Here is a 16,908-nt window from a genome sequence, read left to right as displayed (position 1 = left end):
TGTGGCAGACACTGTATCTTCTTTATTTCATAGAGGAAGAAATGTAGGGCTTGAGGTAATCTACCTGAGATCACATAGCCAGTAAGTGTGGCAAAGCCAGATTCCAAACTTCAAACTGCACGTTCTTAATGACGATAGTACACACTATCTCCTCCCCCAAAGGCCACAGAACAACACCCCTTTTCCAAGCCCATGCTTCCCTTCTAGCTCTGTGCCTCCTTGGCCATAGGCATATCCCTCATCGCCCCCACATTCAAAGCATTGGTCTTGCTCCAAGGCACTGACCTCTTAGACTGGTCAAAGGGTGACGGCTGCTAGCTTGTGCACCAGGCCACACCTCATGCACCTTTCCTAGAGTCACCCCTTCTGCATGGGAAGATGAAGGAGACAGTGTTTCCACTGTCAAAACCCCTGGGCCAAGAGAAACCAGTTCTCCAAGCCACCTTGGCTTGAAGACGAGTGGGAAAAGAGGTGTGTGAGCCAAGCAGATGGAATGTACTAGATACCTATCGTGGAGGAGCCCACTAGAGGGATGGGGCCAGCAAAGGAGTGCTGGAAAAAGAAGAGCCTCAATGGAGTCAAAGTGCGTGGCAATTAGGAGGATGCTGGGCACAAGCTCAGAAGAGGGAGGGAACACACTTGGGAGCTCAGAGTAGATACACATGATGAGACTAAAAAGGTAAGTTGAAGCCGAGTTGCAAAAAGTCTCAAAAGCCAACCAGACAGGTGAGCCTGGGCTTTCATTTCCAGACTAACAGCAAGTCCGGGGGGCTTAGGATAAAGGTCACAGCATGAAGGCATTTTTTAAAGGAGATTTAAAAGAGAAGAATCTGGGGCACCTGGGTGGCTCAGTTGGTTGAACGTCCGACTTCGGCTCAGGTCATGATTTCACAGTCTGTGAGTTCGAGCCCCACATCGGGCTTTGTGGTGACAGCTCAGAGCCTGGAGTCTGCTTTGGATTCTGTGTCTCCCCCTCTCTCTGCCCCTCCCCTGCTCATGCTCTGTCTCTCTCTGTCTCAAAAATAAATAAAAACATTTTTAAAAATTTAAGAAAAAAAGAGAAGAATCTGTTTAGGGGGAGAGATAACTCTGATCATGCTGTCTAGGTCATATCCAATACCCTGTGCTTTGTTTTTTAATGATCCTTAACACTCTACAAGTGGAAGAAAAATAATCTGTCTTACTAGGAGTCATCCTAGGGGTTTCTGAAATCCCCTTGTTTGACTTCCAGCTATGCACAGGAGCCAATGTGCACAGCCTGGGTCTCAGGACAGAAAGGGCTCTCTAACATTGCAGCACATGCAAGATTAGTTCCTCTACAGACAGAACTTCTGCACGAGGTGTGCAGTTATATCCACTGAGACATTGAACATCACAGCTGGAAGACCTCCTGGTTAAAAAGCTTCATTTTCGATACAGGAAAAACAGACTAAGGGATGAGAAGCGTGCTTCTCACCTATTTTGCCCCAGGATCTTCAGTGAAGGCTTTTGAACGCTTAAGACAAAGGATACAAATCTTTGCCAAAATCTCTGGTCCCGCCAGCACGCTCTCTGCTGGCTGCAGCGCCCCCATCCCAAAGCTGAGCAGGGGCTGAGCACAGATAGGGTTTTCTGCTGGGTTCTAAACCAACAATTTTCTACATATTTGGCGAAAGAGAGGAGGCCAGAGAACTGGAGTGGAAGACAGAAAGCAGGGTACAAGGTCAGGCTGCACCACGAATATCTCTAACATTAATAATCATGAGGTCCTTAGCCTCTCCCGGGCTTTGTTAAATGGAGGGTTTGTACCAGTTGATCCCAACAAGCCCCCAAAGCTCTAGTCTTGTTTAGCTGCCTTGCAACACAGCTTGCCCTACGCCACACCACAGCTAGAGTTATCGCCTTAAAATACAAATTGGATCTGCCTGTGTCCCAGGTCATTTCCCTGCCACAAGTCCCCTGTCCTATGAACCACATCCCCCACAACCCTTACCCTTCACTGCCTTATGAGACCAGCATCTGCCAGCTCCCCCATCGCGGAGCTCAGCCACACTGGCTTTCTCTCAGTCTTGAAGCTTGCCTAAATCCTTCTTACTTTAGGACCTTTACACATACTAGCCTCTTTGCCTGGAATGTTCTTCACCCCATCTTCCACCTGAGTCACTCCTACTTTTCAGGTTTCGGTGAAGGGCTCCTTGCTCAGAGGGCTGCCTCACTGCTCCTTCTCACTTATTCAAACCCCTCCATGGTGGCTAGTAGCAGTTTTCACAATTCTGTTCCTCAATGCACTTAATCTGTAACTTCAAGTTTATTTACTGGGATGGTTTAACCTCTGTCTCCCACATTGGATGGTGGATCCACAAGGGCAGAGACAGATTCTGCTTTGCTCACCACTGGACACCCAGTGCCCCCGTCTCTATAAATATTTGCAGAATGAGCGCTGAAGAGAGCGCACACAAAAGCTGCAGGCCCCGTGTGCAGGGGCTGGAGTCAGGGGCCTTCTAAGCCGGACACCTCCTGTCCCTCCTGCTCCTCTCTGCTTACAATGTCAAATCTCTTATCTGTCGGCTGCCTTCGCCTTTCCTGCTTCTGAGAAACACTCAGCCTCGGCGTGAAAAGAAACAAACGGACAACCATCTTCGCCAGTTTAAAGATGGTCATGAAGGAGTGAAGAGCCTGAATTCTGCGATCATTCATGCTACTCGAGCCCCGACATTCATTTCCTTCATTCATTCGTTGCTCATGCCGCACTTGAGCTCGTCCCCCAAAGAAAAGGCATAAAGGTTGCAGCCCAAACCCCTGGCTTCAGAGCATTCAGAAGAGAGCTCTCCCCAAGAGCCTGACTCCGGAAACACAGAAGCTCTCCGGGCTGACAGCAATAACACCATCAGATAACATCAGAGCAGAGAAGTTCAACGAGGTCTGAATTCAGTGCACTGGAAAGGCAGCCGCTTCTCTGTGTCCTCAAACCGAAAGGCAGTAGGGACACCTTTTTCTGGTCACGGTGTTTGGAGCCTCCAAATGTTTAAGTGCCAAAGTTAAAATAACTTTCTTCACCCCATTCGTGCCTTTCTGTACAGAGACTCATTCACCAGAATGTCAGCGGAGAAACAAAGACAGCTGACTGTTTTCTCCCCTAGTGCCTATAATTAGATTCTCATGGAGAATTTGGCCACGACAGGGTTTTGCCGGACAAATACTACCCCCCCAACACCCCTCCCAAGCATCTCTCTTGCCCTCATCTCCAGGGAGACCCAGATAAAGCAGCCAGTCACTTACCCTCTTCAGCCACGCAAAATGCTTGTAAACATCAATGTCCCCATCCATGCTGGGCACCCATGTCAGCAGTTAGATTCCTTGGTTGAAAAAGCCCTTTTTCTGGCCAGAGACCAAATTCTCTCCTCTTCCTTGTTTCTGCCCCCTCCCCCTGGGGACGTCAAGCTGTGTTCAAGTTTCCCCACTTCCCTGGCCTGCGTCCTTCAGCCTTTCCCTAAACAGTTTCAGATATACAACGGCTCCGACCGGACCGTGCCGCTCCGGTATCCTCCCCCTCCACCCCCAGACACACACAGGCACCAGCTCTGGGATCTGGAGCCTGCAAAGCAATCAAACCTAGCAAAAAGGTAGGGAAAAAAGACAGAATTGGACAGGAGTTGTAAACACACACACACACACACACACACACACACACACACACACAGGAACATTCTTTTTGGTGATAATACCAGAGCCTGCCAGAGGGAAACAGTCCTGAAGAAAATTCCTCGTCTGGCTTCCCCTTTCTGCAGTGGCTGGAACTCATTACCGAGAGACCCCGATTTCCTGTCTCTGCTCCACTCTGCATTTACCCACAGGCTCCCAGCTGCTCTCAGTTTATTTGGGACTGGGGAGAAGACTAAAAATAAGTGCTGCTCTTGGAGGAGCTGCTGGTTCCCACACATAGCCTGACCTCCACCCTGAAGCCCACGCCTACCCCTTTTCCAGGCGGGCGTCGGGCTGGGCCCTGAGGAAAGCCTGTCATTTCCAAAAAAGAACACATTCAGAACCAGCTCCGCTCTGGGTTCCTGGCCCCACCGGGTGTCTGCTGTCCTTGGCGCTGGTGGCACCATCTGCCAGGGGCGAACCTCTGCTCCCCAGGAGACATCTGCCATCGGAGGCATCTGGCCCGGTGCTGCTGTTGGCCACCACGACCAGGGCTCCCTCGGGCATGTTTAGCACTGGGATGGGTACAGTTCCCGTTAAGTCCCAGGCCTTGCCAGCTGTCCCCCACTCTAGACTAGCTGCCTCAGAAGCCAGAGAGGGGGGAAGGTGAGGCCACCGCATGTGTGTGCCCGTGAGATTTAGGGAGAGCTCTGGGTAGGAGCCCTGGGAAGGCAGTGGCTGACAGAGACGGGGAATTGTCAGTCTTCCTTCGCTGGCCTTCCAGGCTGGCCTCCCCAGCACCACTCCCCACCCCACCCCCTAGGCTGCCCTCCACCTTCACACCCCACCCCCACACTCCTTTCAGAGCTCCCCTAAACACAGCTTGTCTCCCTTGCCTGGCCCTTAACATGCGGCCTCTGGCTAGGCCGATTATGAAAGCGGTCCTTGATGTGGGTGCAGTGGGAATGTGGTTACACGCAAGGCCCCCGAGCACTGCTGCCATAAACGACTTGCAGATGTACATCTTGTGATTGTGTGGGCCTTGCCAGTGCCCTTGGGGGTCACCAGGGGGTTCCTGGAACTGCCGGCCTGAAGAGAAGTCTTTGCTGGGGGTGGGCATGCCCCCTAGCATGGCCTCGGCACCCACCGCTGCCCCAAAAAGAACAGAAACTGGCCTGGCAGGCCAGTCCCCAGCAGGCTGGCCCAGTCACAGCGATCAGAGGCGGCGGGAGGGCTCTGGCCAGCAGCTGGCACGAGGGGAGGAGTAAATTCCTGGAGACACACCCAGATCAGAGGCTAGAAAGGAAAAGCAGGCTCTGCTGTCCACACACTGGGCTCTGGGCCCTCCTCACCTCTGGCCCCACCTGGTTGAATTTCCCTGACCAGAACCAGGATAGGGTGTGTTGGTGAAACACCTCTCCATGGTTGCAGGGGTAGGTGAGCTTCCCCCCACCCCGCCAAAAGCCTCGGGAAGCTGAAGGAAGAATTCATTTGGTCAACACACATTTAACCAGCATCCAAGGTGAATGAAACCACCTTCCTGGCCTGAGTAAATACAGAATTACCACATGTATGTGGTAAAGGGGTTTCTGGGACTCTAGGGAAACAGAGGCAAGAGTGGGTTTGGGGGGCTGGATGGGGAATGCTAGGGCACAGTCCCAGCCCCTGCTCCCCTTGGAGGGGGCTCAGTACCCTTCAGTAGATTCTGATGTGAGGAGGCAAGAAAGGACAAGGGAGCAAGGTGGTGGCCCCTCTCAACCTTGCTAGCTCCCACCTGCCCATGGGGGTTGGCTCGGGTCACACCCTTTCTCCACTTCACCACTTGCTCTCTTGTACTGTTGACAGGTCTGTGCACTGCACTGGACTGGAGAACATGTGTCTGAGGCCTGACATGCTGCTCTGACCTCCATGCCTGGGGCAGTTCTTGGCACACAGGAAGAACTTAAACATTCTTTGAGTGAAAGAGTGAGGTCACACGGGAAGACTGGCAAGATAAACCTAAAATTCTACTTGGAGAACAGAAGTCTTGAAGGTGTGTTTCCCAAGGGTAAAGATGCTCCACTGAGAGGAAAAATAGGGCGGATTTCCATCTATTAGATCATCTCATGTGATGAATGTGGGGAGGGAGGGTAGAGAAAGGGAGAGAAGAGAAGGGAGGAATCCAAATCACAGCTAAATTCTTGACATATTTTTATGGTATCCTCAAGTAGCAATTCCTACCTCAGCCTTTAAAAATAAAGGTGTGTTTTATAAATCAATGCAAAATTCACAAAATAACACTCCAAAAGACCTAGGAGCAGGGCATGTGTTTGGCTGATGGGCTGAGTGAGACAGGACAGCAGAGCCATACGCACCTTTTTGCTCACTGACCCACAGGTGGCAGTTGGCCCAGGCATGGCCCGGTCATCCCGCTGGCAAGACAAACCCATGGCTGCACCACCCCCCTCAGAAGGCCATCCTGGCCAGGGGAATCTCACAGTGGTCCACAGGCAGGCTTAGGGGGGTTAGATAGGCCCCTGGAGAAGTTCGTAAAATGCATACGAAGCGCTATTTGGATGTTTAAGTCACTATTTTTCTGAAAACCTTATTTTCAGATTATCAAAATGATCTGTGACTCCCAAAGGGTTTCATCTGGCCTATGCAGTTACTCTGAAAGGTTTAGTCTTCCCTTAAAGGGGCGTGTTTGTGTCGGGGGGGGGGGTAGGTCCTCCTTCCATGATACCTCCTTAGACCCACTGCTGGAGAGTGCTCAGGACCCACAGGGGAGACACAAACAGGGATCATTACAGCAACCCTAAAAGCCTTTGGGGCCTTCCAAAAGCAAGTCACCCACCAGCAGCCACACTCAGCTCATCACCGTGTAGAACATGAGGCAGCCAACTGAGGGCAAAGAGCAGGACACGTGAGAGACTGACCATTTGGGGACTAAAAAGACAGCTAAGAGGACACAGTGGTCAGGTTTGGACAGGGAAACTCACACAGCTTGTCCTCTTCCTCATCCCAGGGCCTCGAAGGGGACCCCACGAATGTCCCCTACATGCTAGAATCCCACATAGGCATGGGAATGACTGGGGATGGGTTCCTGCGGTGTTGCTCCTCCTGGCCGGCTGCCTGGAGTCGGCAGCATCTGATCCGGCAGAACTGTGGATGGAGGGGTCTCGTGGGTCACCTGCGTCCTGAACTCTAGCTGAGCCCTGAGCCTCGGGCTCTGGGCCATGGTAACAAGTATCAGGATGCCCCTGGTATGCCAGATACAGGTTTGTGTTCCACAGGTATGTTGCACATGGAGCCTGCCACTGCGGAGTGGAGGTGGAGGAGCCCAGCCCGAGGACACTGCCTGTAAAGCAAGTCCTGCTTGTAAAACAGCATCATGATCACCACAGCCCAAGTCCCCATGGTTCACAGGCCCGGGAACCTACCTCCACAAGGAGTTAGGACCAGGATCGGCAGACTTTTCCTATAAAGGGCCAGATGGTAAATGTTCTGGGCTTTGTGGGCCATCTGGTCTCTGTTACACCCAAACTCAGCCATTTGTAAGTGCAAGAGCAGTCACAGCCAACACATAAACCAAAGAGGGTGGCTATGTGGATGCTATTTGTGGACACTGAAATTAGGATTTTAGGCCATTTTTGCATAAAAACATTCTTATGATTTCTCAATCACTGAAAAACATAAAAAAGCATTCTTAGCTCATGGGGCATAAGAAATAGGCAGTGAGCCAAATGCACACCATCGGTTGCTGACCCCTGGCTAGGGCACTACCTCTCCATCTGTAATGAATCACCTGGGTTGGAGGCTATTTCTGGTAAAAATGCAGATTCTGACCCAGGAGGTTGGAAACAGGACCTGAAACTGTGCATTATTAAGAAGCTCCCAGGGGATGCTCATATATGAGGAGCTCAGCACCATATTTGAATAGTCAGAGGTTAGGAAACCACTTTCAGAAGCACAAGGTATTTTTTTCTTAAAGCACAAGGTATTGAGCAAGTTTCCCTGGAAGTGTGAAGCCTCCAGAGCCTGTCTGCCTACCAGTGGTGCCTAAAAGGGCAGAAGGTTGCTGGTGGGTGTTTGCATGCTCAGACCCCAAGTCATGCTAACCTGGCAACATGGGCCACCACGTCCCCTAGGTCCGAAGCAGGAAACTTGTAGGGAACGATTTATGTGCTTTTTCACCAGTGTTTACACATTCATGGCCATTTATAAACATTGGTTCTTAGAGACTGAAATAGTTTCTTCAAGTCAGGTCTGCAAGGAGCCAGACCTCTAGAATTTAGTAGGGTACAATTTACTTGGGGGAGGTCAGGGGTGGGGAGCCAAAACCCCAGGAAAGTTAAAACTGCTAAGTTTATACTAGCTGAAAGATCCCCTCTCTGAGAAGCTATGCCAGGAAAAATGTATTAAAAAAAAAAAATCCAAGGTACAGGTGGTTTCTCCAGGGCAGGGCCTGGCAACACAGGGCCAGGAAATGCCTCCTGGAATGGAGGGAGCCATCCTAATAATGCCCCAGCAAGAAGCACTGCACTTAAGGGGTCTGGAGAGGTCTTCTTTTTGACAATGGAAGGCCAGGTCTGTGCTCCCAGGACCAGCCCTCAGCCCTCCCATTTCCTCTCCCCCAACACAAAACGCAGAGACCTCTCTGGCTTGCCCTTTGTCTAGCAGGTTCCAAGGAAGATGGGAAAGAACTCCGCCAACTGACCCAGGTACACTGCCCACCAGTTTCATTAATGAAAGGAGCTTAGGCCATCTCTCTAATTGAAACAAAGCTATTTTTCCTTGTATAAAGCCTGTACCTTCTTCCTTGGGACTTGGGATTCCGACTTTCTAGCATTTATCCCTGACTCCCACCTAGTGGCTTTATCCAGTACTGCATAGGAACAAAGAACCCGACAGGCACTCGGGCCCTGCTCAGGGAAGGAGCCTCTTGGGAGGGAAGCACGTGGGGGGGTGGGACAGAGTGGTGCCGACCCCTATGACTTACAGCTCTCACTCAAAGGAAAGGCAAGAAACACACTGGGAACTGGTTCACATAAGCCTTTCTCCACCCCCGCCTCCCCGCCACCCACCTTGAAATACAAACACAAAGTTTCTCCTTCTCTCAAGATTCAGAGAAAAAGATTTCCCTATAAAACCCCTGAAACTTTCCAAAATGAAGAGGTCCAACACACATTTATCCTGATCCATCTTAGTTCTAGGCCCCCGGGGTGGAGAATAAAGATCCAGAGACAAATCACCTGGCATAAGAAACAAGCTCACAGTTTGTAATTCAGAGAACAGCCTTTTCTCCCTACCTTTTCTTGTAACTCCTCTGGCTTTTCAGTATGGTAAACAGATTTGCCTCTTTGGCCAGAATGAAAGACTGCACACTGAATCTGGCAGGAATGACAGGGCTTTGTTTGAGAAGCTGGGAGCTAAGGAAGCCACCATCTGTGACAAGGCAGTGGAACGAGGAGGGGGGCAGCCATGTGCCCTCCTGGGCCCAGGCCACTTTGTTTCTTGAGAGAATAGTGAAGAAGGGACTTGAGGGCACCCAAAGCTACTGCAGGCTGTCAGAGGTGAGCACATGTCCTGGATTTCCCCTCACTTCCCTGCCATGACATTCCACTGCTTCTGGGAGGTCACAGTCTACCAGACTGTGGGGCAGCTACCCCTAGAGAAGCTCCCTAATCTGTTTCCACTTTGGAGACCACAAGGCCTAGGCTGTGGAAGGCAATGGCTGGTGCCTACCAAAAAGCCAGCGCTGGAATGCTTGGCAGGCAGATTGTCAAAGCAGTGGTCACTTCCAGTAGGGAAAGAGTCCCAGAGGAGGGGAAAAGATTCATTCAAAGCCACATGCAAGTGGCAGAGTGCTGGCCTCTTGACTCATTCCTGCCTCCCATGATGTCTCACCCAAGTTCAGTGTTGCCCAAGCACGCTGACCAGGACACCTGTAACCTTGGGGAGAAAAGTCTGGGCTCCTGCTGGATGGCCAAGCCACTCCGTGAACGCTGCTTCCTTAGTGGGGCCTGGAGAACAGTTCTGCTGTGGGTTCTCTGTCCACCTCCTCCCCTCACCCTGACCTGCCCTCACTCTACTGCTGCTGGGTTTGCCAGCCTTTCCTTAGACTTCACCTTGAGCCCCTGAAGCTCAGGTCTTTACCCTGGATTCCTGTCCACATCCAAAGCCATTAAACAGCAGGACAGACCTAGCACTTTGTGAGAGGAGAGGAGGGGTAGTTACTGAACGGTTAGAGAAGCACCCAGAGCTGCTCCATCTGGAGACCCTGCTGGCTCTGATAGCTCTTGGGCCTTACCCAGGGACCAGAGTCACCACCTCGATAGCTGGCTGTCCCCACTGGAAGCTGGAAGACCAGACCCTCTATGGGCTCCACCCTGCCAGTCCAGCCCTGGATCTACCCAACCAGCCTCTGCCCAGCCAAGGCAAGCAGGTATAGAAGATTAGGGATACCCCTTCTAGACCATGGAAAAGCGTCACTCAAGGTATAGCCAGATTCCTGGAAGTGCCCATAGTGGCACCAGCTCCTGTGGTCAGGTCAGGGCCACAGATGAGCACTGGTCTCCTTTCTGGCCTTCAGGACCATCTGGTGGGAATGAGGAGCTCTTGACCAGAAACGGCCATGCTCTCCCTGAGGGCATCATCAGCACTTCACCACAGGCCGAGGAGGTGGCTGCAGGGAAATGAAGGAGTCAGCCCCTTGGTAGAACTCAGTTCCGTTCCCAGCACAGGAGAGATGCCTCAGCCCTCCAGCCAGTCTCAGCTTCATCCTCTGCTAGTACAGACCCTGAGGTTGGCCCTATCTACCCAATGTGAGAGATGACATTTCATCTCCTAAGGTCATATCGTTCTGCTGTACCACAGCACAGGACAGCCCCACAGAAGCTTCTCTGCCGGTCAGGCCCCAGTTCACCCTGAACCCCAGGACACTATCCCTACAAGAGGGCCTTACCAGAAGCTCCCAGGTACCCTACCAACTTTCTAGTGATAGGCCCAGAATTGAGACACAGATACTGCTTCCAGGGCAAGGGAATCTGGGCCCTTTGTTCCTTTCCTTATTGAAGCCCCAGAGGGGGGGCCCAGCTTAGAGAGCCCCACATATACTCTTCTAGGCCTGGAGCCCACTTTTCCTCATTTACTGCCTGCCAAGGAAGGGAAGACCCTGTTTTAGACCCTAAATCTCTGGAAACTCACTCATAACCCAGCACTATTGAATCCTGGACAGGTCTGCTCTCCTTGGTCTTTAGGAGTCTGGCCTGTTTATAACTATCACTAGGCAGAGTCTGCTGCCAATCATTATCTGTCCAGCCCGCCAGCACCGACAGGGGGAGGACCAGACCCACTGTAAAGAAACACAGCTGCCTGTGATGCACTAGGACCAGGGGCACCTTCTGCACCTGAGACAAAGGCAGGGCCCAGATTCCTGTTATTTGCTTCTATTCTAACCACCAACCATTCTCCCATATCCACCTCTGCCTCTTCAGCGCCTGTTTTCCTTATGCACAGATGCCAACATTGGTGTCTGAAGGTCTACAGTACAGAGGAGAGCATTTTTTTTTTAATCACATGGTCCTCTCACCACAGCTAACTGGCCCTTGTGTGACCCAAGGGCAGCTAATCCATAGCCGTGCGTAAATGAAAGGTCTTTAATTTCCATTTCTTTTGCACTTAACATCTCTTTGTAGGCCTGGGGAACTTAGCTCAAAATTAGGAGCAGCCCAGGGCACCTGGGTGACTCAGTCAGTTAAGCATCCGACTCTAGACTTTGGCTCACATCATGATGTCACTGTTGGTGAGTTTGAGCCCCTCATCGGGCTCTGTGCTGACAACACGGAGCCTGCTTGGGATTCTCTCTCTCCCTGCCCCTCCCCTGCTCACACTCTCACTCTCTCAAAATAAAACAAACAAACTTAAAAATTAGGAGCAGACCAATTAGATTCTCTCTTCCAGGAAATGGAGTTCACACACACACACACACACACACACACACACACACACACACAGCAGGATAGAGTGGGAAAGAAAGAAGGGGGGGGTAATGAATGCAGGAGAGAAAACATGAAAAGAATTTGTCAACAAGAATAAAAATCAAATCTAAAGGCCATGTGGCAGTTGCTCTGGGCTGTCTTTCTAAGAGCCATTCATTCCCCCTCCTTCCTAGTATAGTTCCTTTCGGACAAAGGCTACCTACCACTACGGTGAATGAATGTGCCAATACTGATTTCCCAGCCTCCCTTGCAGCTAGGGCTTACACATGTGAACAGATCCAAACTTTGGGACTATATGGGAAGTCTGCTGCAGGGCTTCAGAGAAGATTTTCCTTCCTAATTGGCGGGTGGGGGGTGGGGGGCGGGGGCGGAGAGTGGGAAAAAGGAAAGGACACGTCCTACCTCTGGACATGTGGCCTGGAGCTGCACTAGCCATCTTGTAACTGTTAGGTGATAGCCCTGAGGAAAAACCAACCCCCTAAGGATGTTGGGGCAGAAAGATGGAAAGAGCCAGAGCCCTTGAGGTCATCCCAGAACCACTGATTTGATCCTGGAACCACCCGTCTTCTGCCTATCTTGTTAGTGACATATAAACCTCCTTACTGTTTATGCCACTTCTCTGGAGAAGCAACACCAACTGCCAGAGAGGTCACGAGGCAGAACTGGACTACCCAGGACAACATATGACAAAGCAGTAATGGAGGCATATGGCAAAGCCAGTTGACTAAAGAAGAGAATAGCACAAACACGAAGGGACACAGATATCCTGGATGACAAGGCATAAGCATGAACTGCCTGACCCTTCAAGCTGCCTTATTAGTTCCAATTCTAAGCCACACATACTTTTAAATAATTTAAGTCTCTGTGGTTTATGGCAGCGTTTCTCAAACGGTAATGTGACTAGGAATCACTGGGAGATAGTTTGATGGGTATAGGTGTGGGGCTTCTGCCCTTTTATAAAAACACAAAGCAGCAAGCAAACGATCAGAGAGGGTGGCAAGGTTGCTGGTCCACAGACCACAGTTTAAATGGCAAAGTCTTCTGACTAATGGTACCCATCTAAAACCAATCCAAAATGGACCAGTGGGTTTGTTCACTACTTTGGACTCTATTTCCACACAGGGAAGACCTACTATAGAATGTGTGTGTCCCCAGATTATAAAAGGACTTTAGGTCTGCAACATGTAATATACAGACAGGCGGTCTCTGCCCAGAATCAAAACTTAACATCCTGTGCTGGTATCCTGGAATGTTTATATGAACTTCTGACCTGCCCTGAAAGTACACCGTTCATAAGCTGCTGATGGGCCATAATTACTGTAGAAGACTCTGAACACAACTTTCAGGAAAACTCTCTTCAAAGGCAGGCATTCCCCCAACCACAATAACCCCAAAACAGATCTATAGATCTTAATATAAGTGGTTTTCAGCAACACATCTTGAAAAACTGATAACCATGTCGACTGTCTTCGGATCAGAAATATTTAAGATTCCTTTTTAGTAAGTTATCGAAGTTAGAATCCTATTTCACACCACACATTAAGAAATATTGCAGGTGAATTCAAGTGAACTCTAAGACACAAATCAAACCATGAACTTACTGGAGGAGGATACAGGTGAGTATTATTTGATCCAAGGTTAAAAAAGGCCTTTCCAGGGATAAAAGAAAAACAAGAAACCCAAGCAGGAAAGATTGATAATTACAACCCTTTTAAAGTTTTGTCTCAAAAAGCAACACAAACAGCATTTTAAAAACAAAGTAAGAAAAATGCCACAAAGTGACCGCTCTTAAAAAGGTTAATATATAAGAAAAGCACTAAAATCCTCAAGGGGAGAGGGGAGAAGAACATAGAATATGAATAGATGAGGGTAGGGTAGGGAGATCCAAGGTGAACTCCGGGGTGTTGGCAAGAAAATATTAGAACTATTTTTCAACCTGTCCTTTAAAAATCTTTATATGGGGCTATGTTTTATAATTTACATACATTAGGAAAATACTGTGTATATAAATATGCATAAATGGAAAATGAATTTTTCCAGATAGGGGTAGGAGATTAGAACTTTGGATACCATACAAAAGAATACTAATAAATATAAAATGTTTAGCCTTCCACTAAGCAAAGAAATGCAAAGTGGTAAAAAGACACTTTTTCCTAAGAAATTAGTTCAGTTGGTTTTTAAATCTTAGTGATTGTTGTTGATCAGGATGTACCTCAAGCCCTGCCAGTGAAAATATAAATGAGCAAAATCTTGCTGAAAAGTGGTTTGGGAAGAATGTGTCAAAGGCTTAAAGATATTAATACCCTTGGATTAGAGTTGCCAGATTTAGCAAACTGCATGGGACATACTTATTAAGAATTACCCATTGCTTATCTACAATTCAAGTTTAATGGAGTATCTTGTATTGTGTCTGTTTACTTTAGTTCCACCTTTAGGACTCTATCTTAAGGAAATATCTAGAGGTAAAAAATGTTCCTGGACATTCTCTGCAGCAGAGCTATATATTAGTGAAAGATTAAAAATAACCTAAATGTTAATATTAGAGAAATGGCCACATAAATTCAGGCACATCCATACAAAGTACATAATCATTGTAAACTATACAGTGAAGAAAAGAACCAAGAGCTATTTTCTGTACTCTGGGAAGACTGGACTTTCCTGGGGAAGACACTCCAATGAATCTCTTGGTTATGTGAAGGTAAGGTCCTGGGCAAGCTGAGAAGGGGCATTTAAAACAAGATGCTCAACTACCCCGCAGCCTGATGCAAGCAAGGGGTTCAGGAAACCGTGGAGAAGGCTGTTTGGGAGTTTCCAAGGGGCCCCAGGCACATGGTGACAGGACAGCCCAGGGACAGAAAGAGTCAACAGGGACTTTAGGAGAATTGTGGCAGTGATATCCGACAACCAACATTTGGTTTTAAGTTTTGCTTTCAACACTGAAACATTCCACGTAGAAGCTCACCATCCCTTACCTACAATTCTGAAACCCCAACAGCTCTGAAAACCAAGAGGTTTGTTTTTAAAAAGATAATGTTGGTGCCATTATTTGGCAGTCTAACTGGAACTGAACTAGCAAAATATTTACAGTCTTTCTTTATCCCACTTCATGTGGACATTCAGGAGTTTCGCTGAAGAAATGTTAATGTGTTCCTGCTCCATATCTGCTAGAGATAGAATAGGTTATACAGCAGATATACACCGTCTTACCCTTCTAAAGTTTAGTAAGTCCTGACTTCTAAAATGCATCTGGGCCCAAGGGTTTCAGATGGAGGGGCTAAGGACCAGTAACTCTCTTGAGGCGTCATAAAGTTCCCCTTAAACATGGCAGCTAGAGTCAGTCAGGCTAGTGGGAACAGAGGGAGAGATGGGTGACCAAACCCGGGGAAAAGTAGGCAAAAGATGGTCAGAGGGGACTGGAGAGAAGCCAGGCACAATCTCTAGGGCCAGAAGTTCAGGAACATCCAGAATTCCTGGTGGAACTTGAGGGAGGCAGAGACCCTTCTGCCCTGGGACAGGAGAGAGGAACCAAACTCCCAAAGCCCCCTGCAACTCCTGACTGACCACGGGCTGGAAAGGGTGAGTGGAGGAGCAGGTGTGGCCTTCTGTCCGGTAGTGGCACAAGTCTGAGAGCCCACCAAGGACTATCTTCCTTTGGGGACAACACGAGGCAATCCGCAAAGCTAGATGGTAACAGGCCCACCCACAAGCCATTGCACAGCCTTTCTCACCCTCTTCCAGGCAGCACCTGGCTGTAGTTTCTATTGCTGCCTTAACAAATTACTACAAACCTTGTGGCTTCTACCAAGACAAACATACTGCCTTACATTTCTTGAGGTCAGAAGTCCCAAGCGGGGCTCACTGGGCTAAAGCAAGGTGCTGGTGGGAATGCTTTCCGTGCTGGAGGCTCTAGGGGAGAGGCCACCTTGCCAGCCCCCAGCCCCTACCTGCGTCCCTTGGCTCCTGACGCTGCTCCCACCTAGAAAGGTCGGCTCACGCCGCTCCCACACAGACTCTTCTGCTGCCTCCTTCCACTTATAAGGACGCCAGTGACTACATTGGGCCCACCTGTACAATCCACACTGCTTGCTCTTTGTTAAACTGTTAAACTCTGCTGATTAACCACATTAATTCCATCTGCTACCTTCTCCTTTGTCATGGAAGGTAATATTCACCGCTTCTGGCAATTAGCACAAAGATGTCTTTGGGAGGCCACTACTCTTCCTACCACACTGGTGTAGGTATGATACAGGACACCAGGCAGGCAGCCTACGTAACGAAAATCTTGAGTAACACATATGAATATAACGAATTCTTCAGTGTTCAGAGGAAGGCACGCATATGAGACTGTATCGACAATGTGCCCACCGCCACTGTGTGTTTTCACCACCAATAACGGCGGCCACCACCAAAGAGATGAATTCCCCCGCAGAAACGTACCGTCCAGCGAACTGCACATCTACACTTGTATGGATGCAACTTTGAAAGAACCGACTAATTTAGTAGAGGTCTACCCAGAAGCTAGAAAGGAGGGCACACACTTCAGTTTTGCAATTGTTTTTACAGATCCTAAAATAGCCTGGCTATCAAGGAAAGCAGACTGGCAGCACCATGTCCGGGAGGAAGGGGACTGATGACTCCATGACACTGCAGTCGCAGAAGTTCCAAATAGGAGACTATCTGGACATAGCAACCACCCCTCCAAATCGGGCACCGCTTCCTTCAGGGCGCACGAGACCGTATTAAACTTTGTTTACTATTTCATGAATCATTTTCCATTCAGTTATGTAAAACGAACTTTTTCCTCCCCTCAAAAAAAAAGAAGAAAAAATGTCAGCTAGGACATCTGGGATGCAACCTGTCTAAGGGCAAGCGACTTAGCCTCTGGACAAGGATGTCTCAACCTCCTGCATTTCCAACATCAACCTCCTCCTCCCAGTAAAGTGGTCCCATTCCTGCCTTCCCCCTTCTGTGCATATTTTCCCATTTTGGATCAGTCTGCAGGACTCCAGCTTTAGAAGACTGCATTTTGGCTTCAGCTTCAGCTTAGGCAATCACATGCTCCCTCAAGCTTCCATTTCCTCCTTTCTGCCCCGGAATGGTTGCAGTTTCCACACCTCTTCAGCAGGCAAGCTCCTCACCTTACCCATTCCCAAATATCATCAGCTCTTAAGGTAGACCAGCTGGTCTCCACGGGGAAGGAGATAGGTAACCAAAGTCATATATTTACAGCTTTGGTTACTCGTCTCCTTCCCTTAGAGACTAGCAGGTGTACAGCCTTGATCCAGAGAGAGCAGAAGGGGAGTTAGGA

The 16,908-nt window shown here is 49.2% G+C and overlaps 1 protein-coding gene across 1 annotated transcript in view; it reads right to left on the bottom strand.

The window, feature by feature from the left end:
- Window positions 1-16,908, bottom strand: part of PPFIBP2 (PPFIA binding protein 2) — a 144,934-nt gene that overhangs the window by 77,852 nt on the left and 50,174 nt on the right.

Source organism: Panthera tigris, chromosome D1 (assembly GCF_018350195.1).
Source record: "Panthera tigris isolate Pti1 chromosome D1, P.tigris_Pti1_mat1.1, whole genome shotgun sequence".
Lineage (NCBI taxonomy): Eukaryota > Metazoa > Chordata > Mammalia > Carnivora > Felidae > Panthera > Panthera tigris.
Note: the sequence above shows the minus strand (reverse complement) of the source record. Positions and strands in the feature narration are given on the sequence as shown.